General features: G+C 39.0%; 1 long non-coding RNA gene across 1 annotated transcript in view; it reads left to right on the top strand.

Annotated features, from left to right (window-relative positions):
* The first annotated feature begins 263 nt into the window (after positions 1-263).
* The window catches only part of LOC110347744 (uncharacterized), a 150,732-nt gene continuing 136,757 nt past the window's right edge, over positions 264-14,238 (top strand). Inside the window, exon 1 of the long non-coding RNA XR_002392533.2 lies at positions 264-577. This is a non-coding gene — a long non-coding RNA (uncharacterized LOC110347744). The remainder of the gene's footprint in view (positions 578-14,238) is intronic.

The raw sequence follows: 14,238 nt of genomic DNA, 5'->3' as shown, positions 1-14,238 counted from the left end.
ATGAGGGTTCCTGGGAATAGGTTTGATGAATTTGCCACAAATAAAGTCACCATATGTCAGTGGTGGTGAGCCTGTGGCACACATGTTGTTTTTCTTTTAAGATAAAAGATGTTAACATATGAATTGGTTTTTTTCTAAACTAAAACCTCAGTATTCCGCTTTAACTGCAGGGTTGGCACTTTGTGATAAATGAGCGTTGTGTTGCAGTTTGGGCACACGTCTCTAAAAGGTTTGCCATCACTGCACCCGCTGTATGCTATACATAGTTTGGATCTGAAGTTCCACCCAAAGGCTCATGTGTAAAAGGTTTGGACCCCAGCCTGTGGTGCTCTTAGGAGTGGTGGAAGCTTTAAGTGGGTGAGTTGGAGGAAGTTAGGTCACTGTGGGCGTGTCCTTGACAGGTATATTGGGACTCTGGCAGCCCTTTCTTGTTTTTCTCTTTGCTTCCTGGCTGTCAGGAGGTGTGCAGTTCTTTATGCGATGCACTTGCATGGTAATGTATTTGCTGCCTCAACACAGACCTGAAAGCTACAGGACAACTGACTACAGATTGAAACCTTTGAAACCGTGAGCCAAAGTAAATCTTTCCTCATTATCAGTTGATAATATCAGGTCTTTTGTCACAATAATGGGAAGCTAACACCATAAATAGCAGTTTGTTTGAGACTCTCAGTTTTTAACTTTCAAGGTACAGTGGACCCTTGACTTACAAACTCAAGCGGTTCCTGAGGGGTGGTTGTAGCTAAGTCAATACAGCTGAGATCTGGATGTTTACCTGGGTACGCGCTATAGATAACAGATGAATCTTCCATTCACCTAATTAACCTAAGTTGTTCTATGTCAGGCTGGTCGTAACTTGAGGGTCCACTATAGTTTGGTAATTACCTGGTTACACCTTCTTTCAGTCTCATAGTACATGATATAAATGATCGGTCACGCTAATTAGAAGGAATATTTTTCTAACAAATATATTAAGATTACAGAGGACTGCTTGCTGAAGTAGAAACAAGTGAATGAAATAAATGAAGATGACTAGTTAAGAAGCTTGGCTTAATTAGTGTTTTTCAGGTTTATATTAGGTTGTTCAGGGATAGAGATTGGGAAGCTGAATTTCAACAACCTCCCCAGTGATTCTATTTTCTGGAATCACTAAGATGTCTTTTAGTTTCCAAATTGTGGGCTGTGAGATGCAGAATTATTTTAGTTATTCTAAACGTTTCCTTTTTTCTTATCAAATAAATACTGTATCACTTGCCTTCCTACTACCTAATATTGGTCAAACCTATTGATGTTTCATGATTCACAAGATATAAATGTGTTTAAAAAGTATCAAATTTATAATGACTGCTTGCCTGTATTTTTTTTTCAAAAAGTGCTACTCCTGAAATACAAACTTTATTACGCATGTATCATTACTCCCTTTCATTGATAGTCTTCATACTCTAAAGGGATGGAAATTATCAGTGTGCCTCATTTAATTTTACAGATAAGGCCAGGTGAGCTAAATGGCACAAACCTGAGTCATGGCCAGAGGTGTGGACAAATATTTAACAAGTAGTTCTGTGTTTGGGTGGAGGGTGGTGGTGGAGAAAGTTCTGCTTTGTGACATGTGCTAGTTTCTGCAGTATAAACAATTCCACATGGTTACCAACCTGACTTCTTCAGGGTGGAATTAGGAAAAGATGCATGCAATTGACTTGGGCTGAGTGGTGCAAATTGGCTGTGGTAGACTCCTGGACTAACAGTCTAGTTCCCATGATTCCTAGTTTCATGTTTGTTACATTTCTGTGAAAATAAAACTGCCATGCTAAAAAGCCTTGCTAGCATATTATGTATGGAATCAGGGGCTTTCATTTTGTACACCAACTCCAGAGTCACACAAAAATGAAATCATCCATGTCTAAACACCCTAGGTCTTTCTCTTGCCTCCATATCAACTGCTCTAACTTACAGTTGCCATTTTTGACTTTCCAGAAAGTTCCCATGAGATCTGCCTGGTTATTTTGCCTGTTCCAAACTAATTTATCTTCACGTTAGCATCTACCTGATTATGATTCATAAGGATAATCTGATCTGGTCTCCCAAGAATCTTGTTTTTCTTTTGATAAGAATCATTATCCCAGACCCTTCAAATTTTTATCAGCTTTCCTTAATTCAGTGCTTTCCAAAGTGAGTTCTAAAAATAAGATGTGTGGAATAAAAATACTCCATGCTCAAATATAAGTGGAATATAAGTGATAAATATAGCATGCTACTATACTAGAGTTGTTCCTCCCACACTGTAAGAGTCAAAGTCCATAGTCACAAATTAATGACTGAGCAATATTTGAGAAAGAAATATGCTTTAGTTTGATCTTGCAGATTCAAAATTTGTTCAAGCATGGATGCATTCATCACTGATCCTTATTTAACTCTCATGAAACATGCTTCTGGAAATACTGAGCTAATAGTTTACTGCAGCATCTACTTCTATTTTTATTTTATTTTATTTTATTTTTATTAAATTCTTTTACTGGTACATTGTAGGTATACAACACAATTACATTTCTCATTGGGAATTGTACCTTTACATGATGCATCTTGGTTCTTCTTTTTGCCCCATTCCTAGCCCTCCCTTCACCCCCTCCACCCTTCCCTATTTACAAAGACTTTATTTCCATTTCTCAGCATTTTTCCTTTCCCTTCTTTCCTTTCCCCTGCCCTTCCCACTACCCCTACCCCTTTGGATCTTTTCTTCCTATTTTGAATTATCAATTATCCATTCTAATCATTGTTACATTTTTAGGTATACAATATAATGACACTCATCATGGGAAATTGGCACCTTTACATAGTCTCTCTTGGTTCTTATTTTTCACCCTTGCCCAGCCCTCCCTTCAACCTCTCCAGTCCTCCCTATTTACAAAGATTTTGTTCCTATTTTTCCATTTTCTCATATTAATCCCATTCCCTTCTATCCTTTCCCCTAGCCCTCCCACTTCCTTCCCCTTTGCCCCTTTTCTTCCTATTTCACATTACCTATTATACATTTAGTCCTTATTGACACTTTCAGTTTCTCACACCAGAGAAACTATTCAGTATTTATTCATGTGTGTCCTATTTATTTCACTTAAGAGTATCACCTCAATGTGCATCCACTTAGCTATAAATGTCTCTAATTTCTCAGTTTTTATGGCTGAGTAGTACTCCATTTTATTTTAAAAAACCACATTTTCTTTATCCAGTCTCCAGTTGATGGGCATTTGGGCTGTTTCCAAGTTTTAGATATTACAAACTGTGCTGCTATGAACATGGGTGCACATATATCACTGTGGTATGATTCTTTTAATTCTTTGGGGAGGATCCCCAGCAGTGGAATAGCGGGGTCAAATGGGACTTCCAGTCCTAGTTCTTTGAGGTATCTCCATACGGATTTCCACAGTGGTTGCACCAGTCTACACTCCCACCAGCAGTGGAGCAGGGTTCCTCTTTCCCCACAGCCCCACCAGCATTTGTTATTGGTGGATTTCACGATAGCAGCCATTCCTTCTGGAGTGAAGTGGAATCTCAGCATTGTTTTCATTTGCATCTCTCGAATGACCAGTGATGTTGAACATTTTTTCATGTATTTATTTCTATTTCTACTTCCTTGTCTGAGAAATGTCTGTTCATTTCAGATGCCTATTTTCGGATTGGGTCTTTAAATTTGGGAGGTCTGATCTTTTTAAGTTCTCTATAGATTCGAGATAGTAGACCTTTGTCTGAGGAAGAGCAGGTGAAGATTTTTTCCCAGATTGTGGGTTGTCTCTTCATACTGCTGGTGGTTTCTCTTGCTGTGCAGATGCCTTTTACTAAGAAGAGATCCCACTTATTAATTGTTTGTGCTAGTTCACAGGCAACTGAGGTTTTGTTCATAAAATTTTTTCCTACACTGATGTCTTCAAGAGTTCTACCTAACCTCTGTTCCAACTGGTTCAGAGTTTCTATTTTAATATTTAGATCTTTAATCCATTTTGATTTTAGTTTAGTGCATGTTGAGAGATATAGGTCTAGTTTTAATCTTTGGCAAGTTGAAGGCCAATTTTTCCAACACCATTTATTAAAGAGCTATCTTTCCTCCAGAGAGGATGTTTGGCTCCTTTATCGAAGATGAGATGGCTGAGTGTGTCTGGCGTTGTTTCTGCATCTTCTAATGTGTTCCACTGGTCCTCAGGTCTGTTTCTTTGCCAGTACCATGCTGTTTTTATCACAGTAGCTTTGTAGTAGAGTTTCAGGTTGGGGATTGTGATACCCCCTGCCATGTCTCTGTTACCTAGAATTGCTTTTGCTATTCTGGGTCTCTTCTTGTTCCAAATGAATTTTTGGATTGTTTTCTCAAGGTCCATGAAGGATGCTGCTGGGATCTCAATTGGAATTGCATTAAATCTATAGAGCAGTTTTGGAAGTATGGCCATTTTCACTATATTAATCCTTCCTACCCAGGAGCAGGGGATGTCTGTTCATTTTCTGATATCATCTTCAATCTCTCTTTTCAGAGTGCCATAGTTTTCAGAGAAGAGGTCTTTGATTTCTTTCATTAGGTTGATTCCTAGGTATTTCAATTTTTTGGATGCTATTGTGAAAGGAATTATTTGCCCTATTTCTCTCTCAGTGAGTCTGTCATTCATGTAGAGGAAAGCTATTGATTTTTGTGTGTTGACCTTGTAACCTGCTACTCGACTGAATTTGGTTATTAAGTCTAGAAGACTTTCGGTGGAGTTCTTAGGGTCTTCTATATAGAGTATCATGTCATCTGCAAATAATGACAATTTGACTTCTTCATTACCTATCTTTATTCCTTTTATTTCTTTCTCTTGTCTAATTGCCGTGGCTAATGTTTCCAGAACTATATTGAACAAGAGTGTTGATAGTGGACATCCTTGTCTTGTTCCTGATTTGAGTGTGAAGGATTTCAGTTTTTGACCATTTAGTATGATGTTGGCTGTTGGTTTTTCATAGATGGCTTCTATCAGTTTGAGGTAGAGACCATCTATTCCAATTTTTTGTAGGGTTTTTATCACAAATGCATGTTGGATTTTGTCAAATGCTTTTTCTGCACCTATGGAGATAATCATATGGTTTTTGTCCTTGGCTCTATTGATACAGTGTATTACATTGATTGATTTTCGTATATTGAACCATCCCTGCATCCCTGGGATGAATCCCACTTGATCAGGGTGTATGATCTTCTTGATGATCTTCTGCATTCTGTTTGCCAGTATCTTATGAAGGATTTTTGCAGCATCTACTTTTAAAACTCTATGGAGTACTCTTTAGTTTCCCATATCTGATTGATAATTCACCCTTTCATACCATTCAATTTTCAGATTGAAAAAGATTGCATTCTGAGTTCAATCAGTAGCCCAGTTCTTCCAGGATTCAGCCTTGTCTATCTTCCTGGGTTCCTCCTATTTTTTGGTATCTTATTTAGCAGAAGGGAATGGCCTTTTTAATTTAATAAAGCATTTTTATATGGAAGGATTAACACGTAATATTTTCTTTTGCTTTCTTCACTCACACATACTTGACTAGAATGGGTAGTGAACTGGGTAGTGGTGAATGAAGATAAGGAAGTAAGGGTAGGAGGGAGTAGGGTGATAGGCCTTCACAGTCAGGCAGAAGAATGTAAATATGGCAATGCTAAGGATATCAAACAGTTTCCTTTTCTTGAGTCATTCTTTCAAGAGAAACAGCTGCACAAGTGCCTTCATCAAATGTGTGTCTTTGTATTGCATTTATTTCCCTTAGATAATAACAGTTTAAATTTGAGCTACAATATCTTATGTGAACCACATGGCTTCTGTAAGCCTCTTATGCCTATTCCATTCTTACATTAGTAACCTTCAACTTTACCTTTTCTTTCATAGTACATCATGCTTGATTCATTGTAACTGTGCTAACTGGTACTCAGTTTCAGGTCCCATGGCAATAGTCATGAATTTACTCATTGCACAGGGTGATAGCCTTGGAGAATCCAACTTGCCTAAAAGGAACAATAAGATTACTATTATTTTTCTCATGAGTGCCCAGGAGAATTATATCATTGCTTTGGATTTCTCTCTGATGAGATTTTTGTCTTTGGAGAATATCTGTTCTGCAATCAATTCAATCTACATCCGTAGGGAATAGAAATACTTAAACTGCCCATCATTCCTCTGAAGGTATTTATCTGTCTCAAGAGCCAGTGAAGGCAACATTGGGACCTTTTAATACTGCCTTCTTCCACTGCCTCAGTTACTTACATTACCTTGAAGAAATACTCTCTGACATGAAAATCCCTATAACCTACCTTACTAACAACCTGGCTGCTCAATGATTCCCAAACATTTCACCTACTTCCCCCCCCCCCCAATGTTAGCCTTTGTTTTCTAATTTCCAAAGCATTTTCAGTCAAATTTCATTCATTTCTGTGTTCATCTTCTCTGGCAATAAACTATAGTAACTGCACTCACCGTTTCATGGAACTACTTGGGAATTTGCTCTCCCATTCCAAATCTGATCACTGATTCCTAGGATGAGGTATTTGATTGGGAAAGCAAATGTTGAAACTCTTTTCTTTCTCTTGTGACTTTGCTGTTTCTAGGAGCTCCTTGTGGAACATAGGGCAGATCATGGTTGGAGTGGCTTTGTGTGTATGCATGTGCATGTGTGCGTTTTAACACTACTGGGGATTGACCCTAGGGCTTTTGCACTGAGCTGCATGTACTAATGTAGCACCCTATTAAAAAAATTATTTTGAGACAAGGACTTCCTAAGTTTCCCAGACTGGGTCCAAAGTGTGATCCTTCAGTCTCAGCTACCCAGAAATGCTGAGATTATAGGAATGCACCACCAAGCCCAGCTGTAGTTAGTTTTAAAAATGATCGTACTGTAAACTGTTGTGTTTAGCACTCCTCAGATGGCCTAGTTGAGCACACAGGTGCTTTGTGTAGATTTTAATTATTCCCATGTTTTCCCTGTCTGCTGTCTTATCCCTGGTCTGATAGCACAGCTGGTCATCCTATCCACAATGCCTTTTCAGGCACAAACATGGTTCAGTAAAAAGGCCTGCTCCTGGTAATTGCTGAAGGTCCCTTTCAATTTATTCTGTGCTCACTGTTCCTTGTTTATCTCCTTGATACTTTGATCTCTGATGTTGTGATTATGTGTCACTCTTTCTTTTAAAATTCATGGGTTTTTACCCTTTTAGATTCTTCTTTGGCTTAAGAACTGATTCCTATCTTACTTGGCATGCTTTCTAACTTCCACACTTGTTACAATTTAAGGGGAATGATGCTCATCTCAGTCTTGCCCCATGTGGAATTCTATTGGCTGGGCCAGGCCCCTTAACCTAGAATTTTCATTTGGGACTCACGGTTTTTGGTCTCCACTCCTCACCACCTCAGGGGCTGAGCTTGAGCTCATCAAGATCCCACAGTATTAGAGGCCATGACACACTTCATGGCACTCATAGTTCAGCTGGCGGAGAAGAGGCTGGAGTCACTATGGCTTCATTTGTAACCACTCTACAATGGAGTCTCTATCCTTCCACCTCATACTACCATAGATCCAGCTGTTGAAGTTCAAGTAAAGATTTTAACAAGGTGCCATGCAACCTTCTATAACCGGCTCCACAAAATGGAACTTTAAAATAACTTTTTGTTCTCTAAACTTCTTCAGACCTAGAGCATAAACTGCCATCCCACCTCTCCTCAGCCCAGATAAATTGACAGAATATGCAGGTCTTGGCACCAGGACGTGAAAGTCTAGTTTCGTTTCTACAGGCAAGGGAGAGGTCTGGATCCAGAAGCAATGAAAGCAGTCTGGACATGTGTATTATCTCATCTCCCCCACCCTGTTCTTGGCTATAAAAGGCCATAATGCTGTGCACACCCTACCGAGGTCCCGAGTTGTGAAGAACAAGCAGAATCAGCCCACATCCTGGGAACAATCCACTGGACCCCCACCCCCGCTCCTCTGTACAGCCACCTAGTTCCACACTACAAAGACACAGAGGACACATGACCACAAGACCACAGTACAGGGTCCCGCTGCTCCCGGCCCAGAGGTAGGGGCTTCTGAGCCGCCATCCCACTGCTCCTGGTCCAGAGGAAGGGGCTTCCCTGGCCACCATCTCTCCCATTGCTCCCAGCCCAGAGGATAGGGCTTTTGGGTCACCATCCCTACCGCTGCTCCTGGCCCCTGTCCCACCTCTCCCAGCTCAGAGGAGGTAATCTGTGCAGGTGCCAACAGCCCCCACCCCAGCTGAAATGAGAAAACATGTAAATAAGTCTCAAAACCAGACTTCCAGATCACCTACAGCAACCCCAAAGGGAAATGAGATGGAACACTCTGATACTCAACCACCTGGACCCACTGAACTGCCAACAAAAGGGGATCTGGAAAAAATGAAATCAGAAATCATTTCTCAGATAACAGGAGAAATTGTGCCCCTAGTGCAAGACATGATTAATAAATCTAGAGAGGAGCTGAGGAACATGATGGAATCCCAACATAAGAAACAAATGGAATCCATAAAACAGATGCAAATAGATTTCCAGGACATGAAAAACTCCATTGAAAGTCTACACAGCAGAATGAGCCAGTGTGAGGACAGAATTTCAGATATAGAAGATAAGATTGCAATTAGTGACCAGGAAAAGAAAAATTGCTTCAAAATTCTAAGGGAACATGAGAAATCAATCCAGCAGCTGCTAGATGATGCAAAAAAGAATAACAAGACTGATTGGGCTCAATGAAGAAACAGGAAAGAGTGCAGATGACATAAAAAATCTCTTCACAGAAATAATGGCAGAAAACTTCCCAAGCAGGGGAAAAGAGCTTGACATACAGATAAGTGAGGCATAGAGGACTCCAACTAGCCTTGATCAAAAAAAATCTACACATAGGCATATAATTGTTAAGATTCCAGAAACACAACAGAAGAACAAAGTTCTCCAAGCAGTCAGAGAAAAGAAACAAATCACATACAAAGGAAAGCCCCTCAGAATGACAGCAGACTTCTCAACACAAACCATCCGGGCAAGAAGAGCTTGGAGTGACATATTCCAAGCCCTAAAAGAAAACAGCCTCCAACCCAGATTGATGTACCCTGCAAAACTATCTTTCAAAATGGATGGAGAAATAAGATACTTTCATGACAAAGAGCACCTTAGGAACTTCGTGAATACCAAATCAGCACTCCAAAGAATTTGACACAATATCCCAGGAACAGACATTGAGGATCACAACCCCAGGAAGCAAAGCAGAATGAACCCATCTGGCATGACAAGAAATTAAATGTAAAGGGGGAGAACCCAACAAAAAGAAGAAGTCATGGCAATGACAAGTCAATACGTTTCAGTTATAACCATCAATGTTAATGGTCTCAATTCACCAATCAAAAGAAATAGACTGGCAGAATGGGTCAAGAAGCAAAATCCAACAATATGCTGCATACAAGAAACACACTTAATTCAAAAGGAAACTCATAGACTGAAAGTTAAAGGGTAGAAAACAATACTCCATGTGACAGGAACACGAAAAAAAGTAGGAGTAGCTATCCTCTTTGCAGATCAAGTAGATTTCAAACCAACACTGATTAAGAGAGATGAAGAAGGACACTACATCCTTGTAAAGGGAAGAATCCAAGAGGAAGAGATGACAATCATAAATATCTATGCACCAAACACTAGTGCACCCAACTATATAAAACAAATACTAACGGACATGAAAAGCCATATATGCACTAATACAATTGTAGAGGGGGACCTCAACACCCCACTGTCACAAATAGATAGATCAACTAGACTAAAAAGAAGTAATGAAATACTAGAACTCAATTGAACTCTTGAACAAATGAACTTAACAGATGTTTACAGAGTCTTCCACCCCACAAAAACAGAATACACATTCTTCTCAGCTGCACATGGGTCATTCTCCAAAATAGACCACATACTCACACATAGAACATGTTTAAGTAAGTGCAAAGGAATTGAAGTTATCCCCTGTAGATTATCAGACCATAGTGCAATGAAATTGGAGATCCATAGCAAAAGAAACTCAAAAAGTTTCATAAACACATGGAAATTGAACAACACACTTCTGAATAACCAATGGGTCACAGAGGAAATTAAAGAAGAAATCAGACAGTTCCTTCAATTAAATGACAATGACAATACAAAATATCAGAATCTATGGGACACAATGAAAGCAGTCTTATGAGGGAAATTCATAGCAGTGAATATGCATATTAGGAAAACAGAACAAGCCCAATTAAACAACCTGATGCTGAACCTCAATCTTCTAGAAAAAGAAGAGCAAGACAACCCCAAACCTCATACAAGGGAAGAAATTATAAAGATCAGAGGAGAAATCAATGCAATGGAGACTAAGAGAACAATACAAAAAATCAATGAAGCCAAGAGTTGGTTCTTTGAAAGAATCAACAAAACTGATAAACCTTTAGTCAACCTTGTCAGAAAAAGGAAAGAAAAGGCCCAAATCCATGCAATTAGGAATGAAAAGGATGAAACTACAACAGACCCAGCAGAAATCCAGAGGATCATCAATACCTACTTCCAGAACCTATATGCCAATAAGATGGACAACACAGAAGAAATGGACAGATTCCTAGATACATATGAATTACCAAAGTTGAATGAAGAAGACCTAAAAATTCTGAACAACCCAATATCAACCAATGAAATTGAAAATGTAATTAAAAACTTATCATCTAAGAAAAGCCTGGGCCCTGATGGCTTCACTGTTGAATTCTACAAGACATTTAGAGAGGAACTGCTGCCACTACTGTTTACACTCTTCAATGAAATTGAAAGGGAAGCAATACTCCCAAATTCATTCCTGGAAGCAAGCATCACCTTGATCCCCAAAGCAGAGAAAGACCCAACTGAAAAAGAGAACTATAGGCCAATCTCACTAATGAACATAGTTGCAAAAATCCTTCATAAGATACTGGCAAACAGAATGCAGAAGATCATCAAGAAGATCATACACCCTGATCAAGTGGGATTCATCCCAGGGATGCAGGGATGGTTCAATATACGAAAATCAATCAATGTAATACACTGTATCAATAGAGCCAAGGACAAAAACCATATGATTATCTCCATAGGTGCAGAAAAAGCATTTGACAAAATCCAACATGCATTTGTGATAAAAACCCTACAAAAAATTGGAATAGATGGTCTCTACCTCAAACTGATAGAAGCCATCTATGAAAAACCAACAGCCAACATCATACTAAATGGTCAAAAACTGAAATCCTTCACACTCAAATCAGGAACAAGACAAGGATGTCCACTATCAACACTCTTGTTCAATATAGTTCTGGAAACATTAGCCACGGCAATTAGACAAGAGAAAGAAATAAAAGGAATAAAGATAGGTAATGAAGAAGTCAAATTGTCATTATTTGCAGATGACATGATACTCTATATAGAAGACCCTAAGAACTCCACCGAAAGTCTTCTAGACTTAATAACCAAATTCAGTCGAGTAGCAGGTTACAAGGTCAACACACAAAAATCAATAGCTTTCCTCTACATGAATGACAGACTCACTGAGAGAGAAATAGGGCAAATAATTCCTTTCACAATAGCATCCAAAAAATTGAAATACCTAGGAATCAACCTAATGAAAGAAATCAAAGACCTCTTCTCTGAAAACTATGGCACTCTGAAAAGAGAGATTGAAGATGATATCAGAAAATGAACAGACATCCCCTGCTCCTGGGTAGGAAGGATTAATATAGTGAAAATGGCCATACTTCCAAAACTGCTCTATAGATTTAATGCAATTCCAATTGAGATCCCAGCAGCATCCTTCATGGACCTTGAGAAAACAATCCAAAAATTCATTTGGAACAAGAAGAGACCCAGAATAGCAAAAGCAATTCTAGGTAACAGAGACATGGCAGGGGGTATCACAATCCCCAACCTGAAACTCTACTACAAAGCTACTGTGATAAAAACAGCATGGTACTGGCAAAGAAACAGACCTGAGGACCAGTGGAACACATTAGAAGATGCAGAAACAACGCCAGACACACTCAGCCATCTCATCTTCGATAAAGGAGCCAAACATCCTCTCTGGAGGAAAGATAGCTCTTTAATAAATGGTGTTGGAAAAATTGGCCTTCAACTTGCCAAAGATTAAAACTAGACCTATATCTCTCAACATGCACTAAACTAAAATCAAAATGGATTAAAGATCTAAATATTAAAATAGAAACTCTGAACCAGTTGGAACAGAGGTTAGGTAGAACTCTTGAAGACATCAGTGTAGGAAAAAATTTTATGAACAAAACCTCAGTTGCCTGTGAACTAGCACAAACAATTAATAAGTGGGATCTCTTCTTAGTAAAAGGCATCTGCACAGCAAGAGAAACCACCAGCAGTATGAAGAGACAACCCACAATCTGGGAAAAAATCTTCACCTGCTCTTCCTCAGACAAAGGTCTACTATCTCGAATCTATAGAGAACTTAAAAAGATCAGACCTCCCAAATTTAAAGACCCAATCCGAAAATAGGCATCTGAAATGAACAGACATTTCTCAGACAAGGAAGTAGAAATAGAAATAAATACATGAAAAAATGTTCAACATCACTGGTCATTCGAGAGATGCAAATGAAAACAATGCTGAGATTCCACTTCACTCCAGAAGGAATGGCTGTTATCGTGAAATCCACCAATAACAAATGCTGGTGGGGCTGTGGGGAAAGAGGAACCCTGCTCCACTGCTGGTGGGAGTGTAGACTGGTGCAACCACTGTGGAAATCCGTATGGAGATACCTCAAAGAACTAGGACTGGAAGTCCCATTTGACCCCGCTATTCCACTGCTGGGGATCCTCCCCAAAGAATTAAAAGAATCATACCACAGTGATATATGTGCACCCATGTTCATAGCAGCACAGTTTGTAATATCTAAAACTTGGAAACAGCCCAAATGCCCATCAACTGGAGACTGGATAAAGAAAATGTGGTTTTTTAAAATAAAATGGAGTACTACTCAGCCATAAAAACTGAGAAATTAGAGACATTTATAGCTAAGTGGATGCACATTGAGGTGATACTCTTAAGTGAAATAAATAGGACACACATGAATAAATACTGAATAGTTTCTCTGGTGTGAGAAACTGAAAGTGTCAATAAGGACTAAATGTATAATAGGTAATGTGAAATAGGAAGAAAAGGGGCAAAGGGGAAGGAAGTGGGAGGGCTAGGGGAAAGGATAGAAGGGAATGGGATTAATATGAGAAAATGGAAAAATAGGAACAAAATCTTTGTAAATAGGGAGGACTGGAGAGGTTGAAGGGAGGGCTGGGCAAGGGTGAAAAATAAGAACCAAGAGAGACTATGTAAAGGTGCCAATTTCCCATGATGAGTGTCATTATATTGTATACCTAAAAATGTAACAATGATTAGAATGGATAATTGATAATTCAAAATAGGAAGAAAAGATCCAAAGGGGTAGGGGTAGTGGGAAGGGCAGGGGAAAGGAAAGAAGGGAAAGGAAAAATGCTGAGAAATGGAAATAAAGTCTTTGTAAATAGGGAAGGGTGGAGGGGGTGAAGGGAGGGCTAGGAATGGGGCAAAAAGAAGAACCAAGATGCATCATGTAAAGGTACAATTCCCAATGAGAAATGTAATTGTGTTGTATACCTACAATGTACCAGTAAAAGAATTTAATAAAAAATAAAAATAAAAAAAAAAAGGCCCTAATACACTTGCGCAGGTTGAGATGGTGATTTGGGTGATGAGCCCCTCCCTGTCCGTAGAGACATCTTTGAATGAATTTTTTTCCTTTATGCTAAAATAAATGGCTTCCTTTGATTAAGTCAGTGGCAGTCAAACCAAGCTGAACATATGGACTTAAGTGGACATTAACACCTCTACAACTTCAGTTCTATATGAAAACTCAAGGATTTGATATCTTGCGAATACATCTTACAAATGATCTTTGTCTTCTCTTTGTTGGAGGAGAAATACATGGCTCCCTCTAATAACCTGGGAATATCCTGTTAAGGTGTACTGAGTTCTAGCCTTTCTTGTCATTGGTGTGGTTGCTGGACTTAAATGGAATAAAGATAAAGTTCTCATGTTCTCATGTTTTTTGAGGAGAAAAAGATTGGTTTTTGTTTTCAATCCTTTATGTTACATTTAATTGCTCTTCTGTTTAATATCACTAATACTTCATTTTAGGATAGGTCCATCTGCT

The sequence above is a fragment of the Heterocephalus glaber genome, unplaced genomic scaffold, assembly GCF_053883595.1.
Source record: "Heterocephalus glaber isolate CG9 unplaced genomic scaffold, H.glaber_assembly_v1.0 deba00001481, whole genome shotgun sequence".
Classification (NCBI taxonomy): domain Eukaryota; kingdom Metazoa; phylum Chordata; class Mammalia; order Rodentia; family Bathyergidae; genus Heterocephalus; species Heterocephalus glaber.
This window is presented reverse-complemented; position numbering and strand designations above follow the sequence as displayed.